The following is a 12,324-nucleotide window of genomic DNA, read 5'->3' as shown; positions in this document are numbered from 1 at the left end:
CTTGCTCTTACTGAGGACAATGATCATGGGTGTTGGAGGACCATCAGATACATCATCACCAGTGTTCTTTAAGTCAGTGTTATCTTCAACTGCTTCACGTCAGAAGTGCGATGTTTGCTAAATATTGAACGTTGTTCAATATAATTCACAATGCACACCAACTGTAGCAGACCATTGCTTTTATTCAGCAAGACCTAGACAATATTCAGGTGGTAGATGGCAAGTAAGATTTGTGCAGCAATTATAGGCAATAACCATCTCCAATAAGTGTCTAACTATCCATCCACAATGTCCAGTATATTACTATTGCTGAGTTACCCAATATCAACAAGACCAGGAAAAGGAATTAACTACAAAAAAATAATGATTCTTCAGGTGGCCCATTGAGGCCGTGCTGTTCGAGAAAGAGCCAATCCCAGCAGTACTTAATCCATAGCTCTTCCATTTATGTCCAAGTACTGCCCAATGTGATAGGAGTCATCATTAATCAGATACATTAAATACTGTGACTTCAATAACAACTCAGATTCCTAGTATCTTGGGTGAATGACTCACCTGTTGACATGTCAAAGTTTCTCTACTGCATGAATTTCTTTAAAAATCCATGGTTCAGGAGCTTGACTCCCTCTCACCAAATTTCCCCTCACCAAAGCCTATAGTTGTGGCCTGGAAAGCAATACTCCACAGAACTAGATTTTGTCCTGTTATTTTGTGTGTTAAGTGTGTGTGTTAAGTGTGTGTGTTAGTGTTAAGTGTGTGTGTTAGTGTTAAGTGTGTGTGTTAAGTGTGTGTGTGTGTGTGTGTGTTAAGTGTGTGTTAAGTGTGTGTGTGTGTGTTAAGTGTGTGTGTGTGTTAAGTGTGTGTGAAGTGTGTGTGTGTGTGTGTGTGTGTGTGTGTGTGTGTGTGTCAGCGAGACTTCCAAAAGCCTAGGCTTGCTGACAGCATTTATCAGATAACCACAGAAGGAGTCTTCTTCTTCGAGTCCATTGCAATCTCAGATGTCGTTCTGCCAGTATCTGGCGCAGGTCACAGCTGGTCCGGTCGGTTCAGCCAGGTCCTGGGGGCTGCACTGGGGGGCGTCGTCACACTCCAGTAGGTGGGACAGTGTCTGTACTGCTCCACAGCTGCATGTGTCTTCTGCCTGGTAGTTCCATGCTTTCATAAGTGCTTTGCACCTCCCCTGCTCCACTCGTAATCTGTTGAGGGTCTTCCAGGTTGGCCATGGGAGGTCGTGCCCGCTGGCGTGGCATTCAGTCGGAGTGATTCCTCTCTCCATCTAGTCGTGGGCTTGTGTGTTGAGCTGGTTCCATTCATCTTTCCAGATGTTGGTCCTTGCTGTTTCTTTGGTTGTCTGGAGAGGTGGGACTGTCTGCAAGAAACTGGCTCTGGATTTCAGTCGGGGTGGAGGTGCTGTGTGTCCGTGCAGGGGGTGCCTGGTATCGATCTCCTGTGCTCTCCGCTCGTCTTGGGCGAGGATGGATCGTCTGATATGGGGGGGGGGGGCAATACCAGCTAGGGCGTAGAGGCACGGGACTGGCGTTGTCTTTATGCATCCTGTGATAATGCGGCAGGTGTCGTTGAGGGCTGTGTCAACCAGTTTGGTGTGGTGGGAGCGGCTCCAGCTTGAGCACGCGTATTCAGCTGTGGAGAAGCACAGGGCTAGGGCAGTTGCACAGATGGTTGGTGGATCAGCGCCCCACTTTGAGTTTAGATGTTTGCGCAGGATGTTGTTGCGAGTGTTGACCTTGGCTTTGGTGTTCTGAAGGTGGGTTTTGAAAGAGAGTGTCCTGTCGAGTGTGACTCCGAGGTACACGGGGTTGAAGTGGTTGGAGAGTTTGTGGCCATCCCATCAGACGCTCAGTTGTTTTCCTGCATCTCGATTTTTAAGATGGAAGCTGCATAGTTGGGTTTTTGATGGGTTGGGTTTCAGGTGGTTGTTATTGTAGTAGGTTGTCAATTCATTCCATTTGACTCCACAGAAGGAGTCATTTCATTCCATTGACTCCATGCCAGTTCCCAGTTCAGTAAACTTCTCGGTCCAATAATGGCTCTCCTTTTCCATGTAATCCTGCAACTTATTCTCTTCCACACCCCTATCGACTCTTCCTGATTCTTTCGTGACTTGCCAATGTCAAAGGATAATTTATTGCGGTTAATTAACTCCCCAGTTAAATCTTTGGGATTTGGGAGGAAATTGGAGGACTCAGCCAATACTCGCACAGTCACGAGGAGAATTTGCAAATTCTATGTACACTGCACAAATTTCAAGTCAATTACTTTTTTAAAATAAGTTGCAGAATCTCAGTTACAGCACAGAGGGGCTCATACGGAATGACAGTCGAGTAAAAAGTGTTTCCTACTTATAATATGTGACCTTAAATGAAATAGCCACATGCAAATATGATATCATGATTGGTCTTACACACCGGATTTGATTTTGTACAAAAGAGTAAGGTAATTGACAGGAAATGGGCATGAAAATAAAATTTGGCAGAGGTATAAAATGAGATGCCACCAGCACCTTTTGTAAAATGAGATTAATGGCGATAGTCAGAGATGTGGACTGAGTGCGAAATATTGGTAAGAAATTGCGGGTTAGCAAGTCTGTAGAGAAGAGATCAGTTTCATCAAAGCTGAATGATTGAAGGTCCAATCATTAGCGGAAACGTATATTTTATTCCCAGTTGAGTGATGTATTAATAGGATAGCAAGAACAAAAAATCCCTTCACACCACTGTTGTCATCCCTCGTTTGTCCAGTGACATTGATAAATGAGTAAGCACTCGCAAAGGTCTTGCAGTAAACAGCCCTGTATTCTATTGCAGGAGCTGATAAGTTACTTTACAACCATTGGTCTCAAAATATCAAGAACATGAAACTGTGGAGCAGGCAGTATGAGAGAGAATTAAAAATGAACCTTTGAATGACTTCCATGCTTCTTCTAGTTTCGTGTGGCATGCACAGCCTAAAGTTGTTGGACAACTTGTTCTATTCGATCTTCCGTTTGTGCATGTGGAGTTGATTGCATTAGTCGAAACAGGACGGACCACGTTAAGGTTGCAATCTTCCACCCCAATTCCATGCTTTTAAATGCATACTGATTGGTGTTTAAGAAGGAACTGCAGATGCTGGAAAATCGAAGGTACACTAAAATGCTGGAGAAACTCAGCGGGTGCAGCAGCATCTATGGAGCGAAGGAAATAGGCAACGTTTCGGGCCAAAACCTGTTTGTGCTGGGCTAATATATTAAGTGTGATCTGCACTATGTTATCTGTGTGAGTGTGGCAAAAACCCAGGCCCTTAATTAAACACGGAAACTGCCCATTACTTTAACAGCCACACGAGGAACACAGTCATGTTGGAAATGCCTCAGGTATTTTGGCCAATTTAGGTCATGAGCAAAAGAAACAGAAATAGTCCGCAGACGCAATGAACTGCAGATTCAGGAGCGTTAAAGCAATAAACAAACTACTAGACAAACATCGGGTCAGGCAGCATCTGTGGAGGGAATGGACAGACGATGATTTAGATCGGGACCCTTCTTCAGATCTACAGAAGTCATCCATTTGGCCTTCGCGTTTACCTGTATTTCAGAGCTTGAACTGAAATACCTGTATTTCAGAAATAGTTTTCACATATCAAAAATAAATTAACAGAAATTTTATAATCAAAAAAATTCCTTTACAAATTCCTTTATCAAATGGGTTGCAGCAACCAAGACTTCTTGGACAATCCCTCGGGACCACAAGAAAATAAGAAACGGAAGCAGGAATTGGCCATTTGGCCCCTCTGGTCTGCCCTACTACTCTATTATGTCATGATGACCAATCCAATTTTGGCCTCACCACCACTTTTCCATACCTCTTAACTCCCTTGCCGCGTAAATTTTGTAGCTTTTCCTGGAATATTTCCCTCGATTCCACCACCACTGCCTGGGGTACAGAATTCTAAAGGGTTACAACCTTTAAGAGAATAAATTCTTCTTCATTCTTACCTCAAATGGGTGATCCTTCCTTCTGAAATCATGCTCACCAGTTCTTGGTACACCCAAAATGGGGGTGAGGTTCTCTCAGCATCCACCCAATCCATTTCCCTCAAGATCTTACATCACTAAATAAGGTAACCTCTCCTTCTAAACTTTGGTAGTGTCAGTGCAGCTTGTTCAGTCTCACTTCACACCTCAACCCTATGTCCCTGGAATCGACCCCATGATACTTCTCTGTACTGCCTCCAATGCCGGCAGATCCTTACATCATCAGCCATAACCGAGGTGTGGTCCCATCAGCTCCCCATAAAGATGCATCAAAATCAGTGAACATTTATATTCTCTATCCCTTGCATTGAAGGCTAGCATTCCATTAGCTGGCCAAATGACTTGCTTCTTCATAGTCAATGGGAGATAACAGTTGCACTGTGTACCTTCAACAACAAATGGAATATTTTGCAATTGAATGGTGGGAACTATGACATTGCATATTGCATCCGGCCATTTCTCATAACATCCCTCCCTAAGTTTTACCTGAGGGATGTACAAGAAATGGCAGCAGCAGAAAATTGTACCACTCCAGCACTGCACTAGCCCTATCGAAAAACTATTGCGAGTAATGTTGTCACACAGGCAAACGTTTAAATGAAATGACACTCATCACAGGAAAATGTCGGGAGCAGTGTCAACCATTATACTGAAGGTTTATGACCTGACAAACCTTTGACTCTGAAGAATCCTTTGCAATCTTGGCTATACTCAGATCTTGCCTCCATTCTGCCTCTACCCCATGATGTCTTACAAGCTTTGATTTCAACCAACAGATCCACCACAGACACAAACTCAGTGCCTACTTCAGTCAGGTCAGGCCATGACATCACCCCACTTTTCCTCACAGTGCCTCACCTCCAACAAGCTGCACACGGGAGTGGGGTTTATCCGGTGAACCAAATAAAAACGATGCAGCTTTGTTGCCCACCACCACTTCAGCACCACCCATCCCAACCTCAGGCATCCAGTGTATGGATGGAGGCAAGAAATGCACCATCTTGTGCTCTAACAACCCACCCAAATTGCCATGTCAAGCACATCTGTCCCACCTGTGCCAAAGCCTGTAATTCTCCCATTTTAACTCCAAAACAATTGCGTGGAGATTATGATCATACAATCTGACGGAATTTGCAGGCTAATATGTTTTGGATTATCTTAAACCTACTTTTCATAAATTATTACTGCTTTTATTGCCCTCATAGATTAAACCCAGTTTCTACTTCTTAAAATCATCCTATACCTTGAAATCTAATGGCAGTTTAATGAGCAACATTATCTTTTAGGTTATTGTTATTTGGAACAGGATAATTCCATGATTCTATAAAAACACTTCAATCTTCAGAAATTTTAGAGCCACGATATGGACTTTTTTGAATTTTTAAATGATAATAATTAAATTGAGAGAATGTTCAAATGATCAAAGTATGATGGGATAATAACATATTATAATGGGTGTTTCTTAAATGTCAAACACAAGAGGGCATAGCTTTAAGGGGAAAGGGGAAAAGTTTACAGAAGATGTGCGGGGCATGTTTTTGACACAGGCAGCGCTGGGTACCTAGAATGAGCTGCTGGGGGTGGAGGCAAATACGATAGTGGCATTTAAGAATCTTTTAGATAGGCACGTCTGGCTCTAAAATGCCTCTTCGCTGACACAGCAAGCACTTTCCTAACTTCAGTTCCTGATAGGCAGTTGTGTTTTACACCTTCTCTAGTTGGACCATCTACGTATAGTTTTGAAAAATCTTCCTGGACATCCGTAACAAGTTCTGCCTCATATAGTTGTTTAGTACTAAAGTGGTCTCAGTCAAAATTAAGGAGGTTAAAATCACCTATTTTTACATATGGTATGCTTGCTTTCATTGGTCAGGGCATTGAGTATAAGAGTCAGGAAATCTCCAAGCAGTTTTATAAGACGTCGGTTAAGCTGCATGTGTCTGCAGTTCTGTCTGCAGTTCTGGTTATGCCATTGCAGGGAGGGTGTGGAGGCTTTGGAAAGGGTACAGAGGAGGTTTATCATTATGTTACCTGGATAAGGGAATATTAGTACAGGAACAGGTTGGACAGACTTACATTGCTTTCTCTGGAATGCCAGATGTATGGAGAGACCTGATAGAAGTATGTAGAATTACGGGAGGCAGAAATTGAGTAAACAGTCAAAACCTTTTTTCCAGGATGTTAGTGGCATTTAAGAGACTTTTTGATAAGCACATGAGTATGCAGGCAATGTGGGGATATGTATTATGTGCAGGTAGATAAGATTTGGACTTGGCATCATGTTCGGCACAGTCATAGTGGGTCAAAGGGCCTGTTCCTGTGCTGTTCTATGTTATATTTAGCCCCACTATTGCTACATCTCTCTGATCTCCCTACATATCTGCACCTCTATTTCCTGCTACCTCTGTTACAATACAATCCCATTATTTAAGTTCTTCTATGTTCTGCCCTTATGGCATCATTGAATGTTTTTCCTGTTATGTCCTCTTTGAGCTGCCATACTCTTCTCCTGAATCAATGATGCAATTCCCCTTCTCTTACCTCCACTTTGATCATGTCGGAGCCATCTGGAAATTGAGCTTCCATTCCAGCCCATCCCTCAACCATGTTTCCATGATCACTATAATACCTCAATTCCATGTACCTCTCCATGTTATGAATTTATCTACCTTACTTATGAAGCTTCTTGCATTAAACTGAACACAATTTGGTCCAGCCCGTGCCTGTCTTGCCTACTGAACTTACTTGGTCTGACCTTTACATTTGCTTCAAGTTTCTCATTCATTAGACTGCTGCTTTGGCTTCCACCTCTCCACTCAATCACCCCATCCCCACTGCACCCCCCTCCCTTCTTGGTAGAAACACTGAGATGTAATTGTTCTGATGAGTAGATGAGTTTGTTTGTTGAAAATATTTATTCAACAACGACTGTGCAGCCAGATTGACACAATCTGGAAATTAAATTCTGGAAAAATGCGCCCACACCAACAATAAAAATGTGGACATCAAATATGTTTGAAACATTACATCTGGAAGGGATGAGATTCCTCTTAGCAGGTAAAGCAAACCAATTCCAAAAGACGTGGTCTACGTTTATGGACCTATTATAAGCATGAGGTGCAATAGTAATTTTAAAAATAAATAAATAAATAAATGGTATCAGGACCTGGCATTGGGAGGTAAAACAACAAAAACAGACTTGGTTGGTAGTCTTTCTGCGGAGTTTAATGTTATAATAGAGCAATTGTCCTTACTTTCTTTTTCTTTCTTTTCTAGGGTCTACTTTCTTACTTTACTTCCTTCTCTAACTTCTTTTCTAAGGGGCTTTCTTTTCCCAACACTCTCTTGCACTTCACAACTCTTGCGCACCTTCTTTACTTTCCTTACTTCTATCTTTTTCTTAAAGCTTTAAAAAAAAAAAATGAAGCGGTACAAAAAATGTATTAAGATATATGTGTTGTGTGTTATTGTAATTTACCGTACTTCTAATAAAAATAATTTTAAAAAAAAAGATTGACACAATATACTGTAAATTCATTTGTCTTTTGCACGTCTGTTTTTTGCACCAGTTTTGTGCAATCTCCTGAGAAACATTTCTCCAACTTCCAAAGAGCACATTCTAATCAAAGGTGATAGTAAATGCAGTTTACCAGTACATTCATTACCTTGGCATTGTTGTATCACAAATCGAGCTCTGGCCAATTTCCATTCAGAGCCATGTTGTATTTGTTTCAGTGTGAAGATTATTGATTTTGTTTTTGTCAATTTGTGAGAAAGACAACTCCTTTCCATTGTACTCAGGGTGCAATTATGATTTGGCATGTGACAAAGTTTCTTTGTACATTACTCTACTCAGGTGCGTACAAGGCCAACTCAATCCATGCTCTTAAAAGGTGGATTCTACAGGATTTTATGTAACAGTGCATTATGTAACTCCTTACCATGTATTTGTCCCATGTTTTTATGGATATTGCAAAAGGCATAGAGATACCAGGAACTGCAGATGCTGGTCAGACAGCATCTCTGGAGAACATGGATAGGTAAAATTTTGGATCGGGACCCTTCATCAGCCATATTGTAGTGGGAGCAGAAAGCTGGAAGAGAGCTGGGAGTGGGACAAATGTGGCGAGTGATAGGTGAATACAGGTGAGAGGGATAATTAATAGATGGTTGGTCAAAGGCCAGAGGTGAAAAGGCAAGAAGTGATATAAGGATAGACGAGGTCAATATGGGAAAGGAAAGGGGAATTAAAATGGTTAGCAACCGGGAGGTCCAGCAACACTTGGTGGACTGAGTGCAAGCGTTCGGTGAAACTAACATTGTCTCGGACATTTTCGCCACCGTCAACCTAATCCAACCACCAGTCATATCGTCCCATCCCCACCCCTTTCCATCCTCTGCAGAGACCGCTTCCTCCACAACACCTCTTTCCACTCGAACCAACCCCTCTGCAGGTACTTTTCCCTGCAACCACAGGAGATGAAACACTTATCTCCATATCTCCTGCCGCAAGACCTGCTAGATCTTCCAGTTGCTAACTATTTAAATTCCCATTCCCATACTGATATCTCTATCCTGGACTGACTCCTTTGCCAGATTGAGGCTACACATAAACTGGAGGAACAGCACCTTATATTCCACTTGGATAGCTTGCAACCTAATGGTATGAACATTGAATTCACCAATTTGAGGTAACTAATCTACAAACATACCACTTTTCCCTTCCCTTTTTCCCCCTTCTCATCCCTATGCCCCAACTGGATTTGTAGCTGTTTCTTCCTTTCGCCTTCTCCCCAACCCCTTCTACTTATTTTCCTTCCCCTGCCCACATTTCACGCCTCTTTTCATCTCTGGCCTTTGTCCAACCATCTGCAAATCAAACCCCCCCCCCCCCCCCCAAGTGTACTGTATCACTTTCCAGGCCTTGTCTCACCCCCAGCTCTCCCCCACAATGTCTGAAGAAGAGTCCCGACCCAATACATCACCTTTCCATATTCTCCAGGGGAGCTGCCTGACCTGCTGGGTTACTCCAGCACTTTGTGTCTTTTTTTACAAAAGACATAATCAGTCTGAAGAAGAGTCCCAACCTGAAATGCGCCTGTCCATTCTCGCCACAGATACTAATGGCCCTGTCTCACGCTGTGAGTCCAACCACGAGTGATCCCGAGTGAAAGAAAAAATCAAACTCGTGGTTTTTTATGAAATTCCAAGTTCACGAGTTTCTTTTTTTAATTTTAATTTTAATTTTTTTATTAGAAGTACGGTAAGTTACAATAATACACAACACATATGTCTTAATACATATTTTTGTACCGCTTCATTTTTTGAGCTTTAAGAAAAAGATAAAAGTAAAGGAAGTAAGTAAAGTGCGCAAGAGTCGTGAAGGTGCAAGAGTGTTGAGAAAAGAAAGCCCCTTAGAAAATAAGTTAGAGAAGGAAGTAAAGAAAGAAAGTAGACCCTAGAAGAGAAGGAAAAAGAAAGGAGAAACAATCGCTCTATTATAACATTAAACTCCGCAGAAAGGGGACTACCAACCAAGTCTGTTTTTGTTGTTTTACCCCCCGTTGCCAGATGCTGGTACCATTTATTTATTTATTTATTTATTTATTTTTTAAATTACTATTGCACCTCATGCTTGTAATAGTTCCAAAAACGTAGACCACGTCTTTTGGAATTGGTCTGCTTTGCCTGCTAAGAGGAATCTCATCTCTTCCAGATGTAGTGTTTCAAACATATTTGATATCCACATTTTTATTGTTGGTGTGGGCGCATTTTTCCAGAATTTAAGTATGAGCTTTTTTCCCATTATTAGCCCGTAATTGAGTAAATTCTTCTGAAACACGTTTAGTTCAGGGTTACCTTCCGATATTCCAAAAATGATCCATTGTGGTTTTGGTACCAGTTTTATTTTGATTAATTTTGTAAAGATATCAAATATTTCATACCAGAATTTTTGAATTTTTGTACAAAAAACAAAAGAATGCGCTAAGGTAGCTTCTTGACACAGACATTTATCACAGATGGGTGAGACATTAGGGAAGAGTTTATTTATTTTAGTTTTTGAATAATATAGTCTATGTAATGTTTTGAATTGGATGAGAGCATGTCGTACGTTGATCGAACATTTATGCACCTGTAGTAAGTGATTATCCCAGCTCTCTTTTGAAATTTTTATAGCTAATTCTTGTTCCCAGTCTCTTCTAATTCCATCAGTTGTGGGTATTTCTATGTTTAAGATGATGTTATATAGGTACGATATTAGATTAGCTGATTCCGCCTTTCTCTTCATTGCTTCATCCAGTAAGTCGGTAGGCATATTATGATAGTCTTTTGTATATTTTTTCAGATAATCACGAATTTGAAGATATTTAAAATATTGATTATTTTTCAAATTATATTTCAGTTGTAGTTGTTGAAATGATAGTAATTTTCCCAATTCATACAGATCTTTGAGCGTTTTGATTCCCATTCTTTCCCATTGTATAAATGATTTGTCTATAATTGATGGTTTAAACGATGGATTATTAACTATTGGTATTAAAAGAGATAGGTTTCTTAATTTTAGATTCTGTTTTATTTGTTTCCATGTTCTAATTGTGCTATGTATAATTGGATTTTTATTATAATTTTTGTTATTCAGATGTATTGGTGAGAGGAGAGTCGCTCCTATATTACACGGAGAGCAGTCCTCTCTTTCCATTACAATCCAGTCCACCCGCTGGGCAGAATTGTCCAGCAGGTGAATCATATTTTTAATATTTACTCCCAATTATAATACATAAAATTAGGGAGCGCTAGACCCCCCAGCTCTTTTCGTTTATTAAGGTGTGCTCTTTGTATTCTATGGGATTTATAATCCCATATAAAATTTGTAATGTCTGAGTCCAATTTTTTGAAAAACTTTTTTGGGAGATATATAGGTATTGATTGAAATAGGTATAGGATTTGTGGTAAAAAGATCATTTTTATAGCGTTTATTCTGCCTATTAGGGACATCGGAAGTGTTTTCCAGAATTTAATCAAATTATTTAGTTTCTTAAGTAAGGGATTATAATTGGCTTTAAACATATCATGGTAGTTTCTAGTAATTTCAATTCCCAAATATTTGAATTTTTCTGTGGCTATTTTAAAGGGGAATTTCCGGAGGTGTGTTGAGTCTTTTGGTTTTATCGACATAATTTCACTTTTGTTCCAATTTATTCTATATCCTGAGAAGGATCCAAAGTCCTCAATTAAATTTAATATGTTTGGTATACTAATTTGTGGTTTTGTGATGTACAATAGTACATCGTCGGCGTATAAGGATATTTTGTTATTTGAATATTTTGTATTATAACCATAAATATCCGGGTGTGTTCTTATTTTTTCAGCAAGGGGTTCAATTACCAGAGCAAATAACAGCGGTGATAGTGAACATCCTTGTCTATTGCCCCTTGATAGTTCAAATTTCGAGGATAGTATATTATTAGTTAGTATTCTAGCCGTAGGTTTGTTATATAATAGTTTTATCCAAGCGATGAAGTTCTCTCCCAATTGGAATTTTTGCAATACTTTAATCATATAATCCCATTCTACTTGATCAAACGCTTTTTCTGCGTCCAGTGAGATGATAGATAACTCTTGGACATGAGATTTATGTGAGTGCATTATGTTAAGCAAGCGTCTCAAATTATTGAATGAATGTCTCTTAGGTATAAATCCTGTTTGATCCTCATTTATTAATCTACTACCATACCTGCTTAGTCTTCTGGCTAGCGTTTTCGCTATTATTTTTTGATCCGTATTTAACAAAGCAATAGCTGTATATGATCCTGGTTCTTCTATATTTTTATATTTTTTAAGTATTAATGTGATCGTTGATTCTGCTAATGTTTCAGGTAAGCTTTGCTCTTTAAAAGCATATGTATACATTTTCTGTAATCGTGGGGTAACTATGTCGTAAAAGGCTTTATAAAATTCATTACTGAATCCGTCTGGTCCTGGTGTTTTTCCGTTCTTTAGTGTGTTTATTTTGTCTTCTATCTCCTTAGAAGTAATTTGTGCTCCCAGTTCCTCTTGTTCCCTCAATTCTAATTGTGGGAGGTTACAATTATCCAGAAATTCTGAAACTTTATTATTGTCTATTGACGTTTTAGATGTGTATAGATTCTGGTAAAATTGAGCAAATCTTTTATTGATATTCTTGGGTAGTGTTAATAATTCCCCTCTATCTGATTTAATCTTTAGTATTGCATTCTCTTTTTCCCGTTTTTTCAATTGGCGTGCTAAAAGTTTGTGGGGTTTGTCCCCGA

This window comes from Amblyraja radiata, chromosome 27 (genome assembly GCF_010909765.2).
Source record: "Amblyraja radiata isolate CabotCenter1 chromosome 27, sAmbRad1.1.pri, whole genome shotgun sequence".
In the NCBI taxonomy this organism is placed as follows: domain Eukaryota; kingdom Metazoa; phylum Chordata; class Chondrichthyes; order Rajiformes; family Rajidae; genus Amblyraja; species Amblyraja radiata.
This window is presented reverse-complemented; position numbering follows the sequence as displayed.